General features: G+C 42.6%; 1 pseudogene; it reads right to left on the reverse strand.

Annotated features, from left to right (window-relative positions):
- Positions 1 to 332: 332 nt before the first annotated feature.
- Positions 333 to 782, reverse strand: LOC102847683 (annotated as a pseudogene).
- Between the last annotated feature and the right edge of the window lie 5290 nt (positions 783 to 6072).

Genomic DNA, 6072 nt, shown 5'->3' on the forward strand with positions numbered 1-6072 from the left:
GGGCCAGAGTCTCAGGGTTCTAGCTGCCTTCACCAGACCAGTACACCTTTACGATTTGAAATTCTGTTCCATATTTCCCCGTCCTGCTCTACCAGAGACCTTTTGCTCCTCCTCAGACCAGTCAGCAGTGGGGGCTCTTCTCCCAAATAGTCCTCAGGGTCTCGAAGGCTGAAGTCTGAGTGATCCATTACAAGTTTGGACTAATTGCTGACATGTGCCTCTGTTTTCTTCACTCTTCTCTACTCTGGACAAGAAAGAGACCAAAAGTTGCCCCTGAAATGACTTTTTTTTTAATAAGGAAAAAACATTTAATTAACCAGTCTCCATGTAATTCAGCAGCAAGACAAAGCCCTCCCACCCCCAACCCCTTTACTCTTCTCCTCAGCTCTACTGCTGAAGAATTTGGCCTTCACAATGACTGGCTGCTCTGAGAGTTTTCCTTTCCCCAAAACTCTGTAGCAGCCAAATCAAAGCACGTCAATGACAGGAACAGCTCCAGTCTTGTTTTTGGCAGCATTTACCTTGGTCTGCTTACTGACCAAGGTCCATAATTTGTCAAGGTTGACAGTTGGGCAGAAGCTCTGATTCCGATTCAGGTGGTAATGTCTCATAGCAACCTTCCCAAAAACCTGCTTGGTATTTGTCAAAGTTGATCCTCAGGTGAGGCAAGCCACCAGCATTACCTCAGCCTCCAGGGTGCTTCCGGCGCTTCGCGAGATGAGGTTGTTGCTGTGGTTCACGTGGCCCTTAAATTTCTGGGTCTTCCTCAGTCTTGATGGCATTCTGGTTGCCTACATGAAAAAGCTAAAATCACTTTTAAAATCCTAGGTGCTACTCACCAAAATAGGATGCAAAACATTGTCTTTGTAGACTATCGTTGTTGTTAAGACCATCATGTATGATTCACTGCAACTCTATGAACAACAGACCTAAACCCTGTCCTATCCTGTCCCATCATCTCTGACATACTTGAGCCTGTTGTCGTTGTCACTGTTTTAATCCATCATGTTGAGGATCGCCCTCTTTTGCTAACCCTCCACCCTTCCTAGCATGAAGCTCCCTTTCCAGGAATACGCACTCCCTTTTAGCAACATGCTCAAAGTGGAACTAAATTAAGTCAATCGACCTTGATGTCCTCCAAGACTGTGGTTCTGAAGCCCTATGACTCATGCCCTCAGGGTAAACAACAGAAGAAGAGCAATGTCAGAACATGACACTGTCTGCAAGGAATTCAATTAAATTCAGACCCAGCTGAGAAAATGCAGAACAGAATTTCAAATTATTGGGAATCCAGATATTCTGGAGCATTGAGAGTGGGGGAGTCCTGAAAACCATTCCCCTGAGATAATCTTTAAAGCCTAAACCAACACATTCCCTGAAGCCTCTCAGAGCCAAATAGTTTAACTTCACTAATAAAGAAAAATGAAAGAACTTTTTTTCCCCAAAGAAAAATCTGGGGGGGATGGGAGGCAGGGGGGGAAATGTGCAACAATGAATGATTGGAAACCCAAGGTCTTTCAATAAAATATCAATTAAAAAGGGGGGGGAGAATGTCTGCCTTGAGCAATGAGTTGTTTTCTGTTCTATCTACATGGAATCAAACTGACAGCAGCAACTTGAAAGATTAGCCAAGGAGCTTAAGAGACAGTGAGTTTCTGTCAATCGAGGAGGAATAACTTGGAAAAGGAGGGTGAAGGTGGCCGCACAACTCAATGTGTGACTGAAATCCCACATGGAGAAACTGCCAAATTGATGTATCAGACCCAGCCACATCCCATGCGTGCAATTCTGTCTCATTATGCATTGATTACTGCCAACTGTGGTGTGTTTTGGTAAGACAAGGCTCAGTCCCTTGGTGGAATCTTATGGAGCTATTTTGTGATGACTCTGAAGACTTGAGCCTAAGAAAACATCCTGCTATTAAATGAAAAAGCAATTAAATGAAAAAAATTATTAAATGAAAAAAAAACAAACAAGGAACTCATGCAATATTATTCAAAATGGTTGACTCTGGAGAACATTATGCTGAGTGAAATATCCCAGTCACAAAAGGACAAATATTACATGATGCCACTGTTGTAGAATGGGACTGTCCTTGGGGTTGGGGAGAGACTGAGTAAGATGGGTTCAATAATGTATACTGCACTGAAACAGAGGAGGGAGAAAACTGTTTAAAAGAGATATATAACTAGGTATTTCTGTCATCACAGGAGACTAGAACGAGGGCTACATGGTGGAGGGGACCTGGGGGAGGGTTTGTAAAACAATGAAAGAATCTTTTCTTTTACTTTTCCATAATTTTTGGACTCATGTACTTATAACTTGTTAGTCAAATTTGTGTCTTCTAGGTTGCAACACCCCCATGATACATCTTCAAGGATATGAACATGTACGGCCAAGCACAATCAATAAGAGTGCATCTAAATTCCAAAATCAATCTCCATAATAGTCTATGTGTTTCCTACTGCCAAAGGGGCCCTTTAGAGTAGTGAGAGAAGATCTTCACCCTGAAACCCACAGCGTCCCTTTTCAGCAGGAAGTAGCTAAGAGAATACGCCATCCCCTTTTCCTTATGACTCAGGGTGAAGTCTCTCTCAGGGAGGAGTGATAGGGAATGGCAAAGGACACACTGACAAAGAAGATTAATCAGAACTGGCTTTGACAAGCACTGTGGCATTTGGACAAGAACAAACTGGGAGGAGGGTAGAGAGAATAGTGCAACAATGAATGAATGGAAACCCAAAATCTCTGTAAATGTTTATGAAAATTAATAAAATATAGAGAAGGAAAAAAAATAAATGAAAAAGCAGAATACAAAATCGCTGTCTTCTATACTGTAACTGCATAAAAACATAGTTTTAAAGGCCTGGAAATGAGAGGACAAAGATGGTCATGATTAGGGAATTTGTTAATTCCTCATCCCCACCCCTTTCCATTGGAAACTTCTTTTGTGTCAATCATCATGCTTTTAAAATTGAAAAGAAATATATACGTACAAACAAGAAGATTTGGTTTTATGGCAGACTGCAGATTGCCCAGGATAAGGCAAGGTTCGGAGCCGTTGTTCACAGAGGTTCACAGTGGAGTAGATGGCACACAACAACAAAAAGACTTTATCTGCTTACAAGGGTGACTGTACTACTGGGGCAGACTCTCCGTGCCTTGATCTCAAGCTCCTTATCTGCAGGTCAGACTAGAAGAGCTGCAAGAATTCTCACTGCCTCAATTGCTAGATTTCGATCTAGGAGGTGAGTAAAGCTTTCCTTGGTGAGGAGCTGGGGCCACGTGGGCGCTGAGACGAGCTGTTTCACCTCCTCACCTCCAGAGCACGCCCCACCCACAGCTCTGCCCTCCCCTGCCTCCTCCTCCGTCTCACCTTCCTGCTTGCCAACTTCCCCCGTGGTCCCCTTCGCCCACTCACAACTGCAGGCCTCTTCCGGACCGCCCCTACACCAGGAGCAGTCTGCCAGTTAATACACATCAAGCTGCCACTTCCAAACAGCTCGGAAAGCCCCATCTGTTCTCAGGAGCTTTCCAGCTAGAATGACCACCCACCACCCACAGCCGCTGGCAGGGAGCACAATAAGCCTTCTGATGAGGGTCCTCCCCCGAGTGCCAGGCAGAGGAGGCTCCAGACTCAAGTCAGTGGGGTTTAATTTGGGGAAACAAGGAGCAGGAGTGGCTGACCAGTTGTCTGGACCCAGGCTGCCCATCCCACAGTGTTTCTAATCAGTACCTTCTCCACCGGTCAAGGCCTTCCTGAGTCACTGTCCATCCTGGGTCACCTCGCCTGTAGCAGTCTGAACACTGAGGACCTGGACAGCAACACAAGGTTTGAGAAAACTTTATTCTGTATGTATCTGGGCTGCTAACCCTTTGCAAAACACCTCAGAATGATTGCTCTAATCCCTGTTTCCCTGAATGCTAACTGCTTCAAATTCTTTGTTTTATCACATGTTTCCAACAACCTTGAATGCTATAACTATTCTTATAACCCTTTTTAAAAAAAAAATACAAGGGGTTGAAATCTTTGACAAATTATTTTCCCCAGTCACCAGCAACTAAGACATTGTGAAATATATTGGTTATAAATTAAAAGTGGCTGGGTTTGAATCCTGGCTCTGCCACATACTAGCTTTGTGTTGTTGTTGTTGTTATGTGCCATCAAGTCAACTGTGACTCAACACCTCTGAACCCTGCCCTATCCTGACACAATCTCATTGTCTCTGACACACCTACTCTCATTACCCCAGTTACTGTGTCAATCCATCTCATCCAGGGTTTTACTCTTCTGTGTTGTCACTCCACCCTTCCAAGCGTATTGTCCTTCTCCAAGGACTGGTCCCTCCTGGCAAAAGGCCCAAAGCACATGAGACAGAGCCTCAAAATCTTTTTTTTTTTTTAGAGCCTCAAAATCTTTACCTTCAAGGAGCGGCTTGGTTTCACCCTCTTCATGGTATGTTCACTACTCTTCTCCAGCACTATCACTCAAAGGCATCAATTCTTCTTCTCTCATCTTTGGTCATTATTCAGCTCTCAACACAAGCTTGTTCTTCTTTAGAAACACATGCACACACACACACACAAGTCTTATTACCATTGAATAGGAACCACACATAGCTGATTCTCCAGTGGGTTTTCAAAGTCTTTAAATCAGACAGAAAGAGATTCCCCACCTTTTTTCCCTTGGAGTGGTTAATAGATTCAAACTGCCTGCCTTTGGGTTGGCAATACAACTCTCTTATTTTAAACAAGGCTAATAATTTCTATTTTTTTCAGGATGATATAAAATTATTAACAAAATCCATGCAAGTGTTTAACAGAGTATCTGGCATAAAGCATGCATTCAGTGAATCATTTACAGTTTGATCTAAACCCCACTCTCTCTCTCAATGTTCAAAATGGCTTTCCATGTTTCTTTGCATTTGCCTTTATACATGCTTCTCAAGAATGCTGGACTTAGAGCCACCAGCACATGCCTTCAAAAGCCCAGGCTTGGAAAAAAGGAATAAGGCTATCAAATGTACCTCATTTCAAAGTACACCAGTTTTGCAGTCATTACTTCTAGATGGATTACTTCCTATACCATCTTCAGAAACTTGGTTTCTATATCCCAAGGAATGTGGTGGAGTGGGGTGGTAGAAAGTTAATTAAATGAATACTTCCACCCAGAAACATTTCTTTAAAAGAGTTGAGTATTCTTAAAAATCCTTAAAACCAAGTGATCTTATCTCCCACCAGTTTTCTGCCCCATACTACCCATTCCCTTACTCTAGTTGTCTTAGAATGAAAACTAAAAAATAAAATATTTTAAAAAACCAAGTAAAAATAAAAGAAAGATAAAATCCAGAACCAGTCTGGACTAGGAAGATACAAAGAAAATATGAACACTCCACTGTACAATGAAGAGAGAGCATGCTTGTATAATTCCTAAAGCAGGAACTAAATTAAGTTTCAAAGTCATAATTGCCTGGAAGACAATCAGGAGAATCAAAGGTAGGGTATCCAAGAGCAGGGACTTAGCAGGGCTAGGGGATAACATGTATGTGAGATTACATGAATGGTGAAGCATATAAAAGCATAATTGCAAGCATATGTGCTCTTCAATTTAATACAGGATGGCCATAGGACAATGGGAGGAAATTTTTTTTTCTGGTGACCTGCTATTAAAATTGATTTTGTAATTATATCTGCACCTAGGAGTCTGTGGTGTTAGCCTAAAAGTCAGCTTGCTCTCTCTCTCTCTCTCTCTCTCTCTCTCTCTCTCTCTCTCTCTTTTAAGCCATTACCCTTAGCCCTCTCTGGTCTCCAGACACATTGTCTTGCAAATCAGCATGATTTTGCAAATCATCCAAAACTGTGGGACTAGGATAAGAGAAGCAGTGCTTCCCATACTGGGCAGCAAAACTTGAGGGAGACTGGAATAAAACCCTGGTGAGAGTGAGACCCTAATGTTGGTGGTGGAAAAACTGTGGCATTGCTATGGAGAAACTGTGGCAAGGTGTGACCTGAGACTTCTTTCATTCATGCTAGCCACAGTTAAAGGTTTTTGCTGTTCTTGCCAGATGCTTG

The sequence above is a fragment of the Elephantulus edwardii genome, unplaced genomic scaffold, assembly GCF_000299155.1.
Source record: "Elephantulus edwardii isolate Elephantulus edwardi_28Jun2011 unplaced genomic scaffold, EleEdw1.0 scaffold00031, whole genome shotgun sequence".
Taxonomy (NCBI): Eukaryota; Metazoa; Chordata; class Mammalia; order Macroscelidea; family Macroscelididae; genus Elephantulus; species Elephantulus edwardii.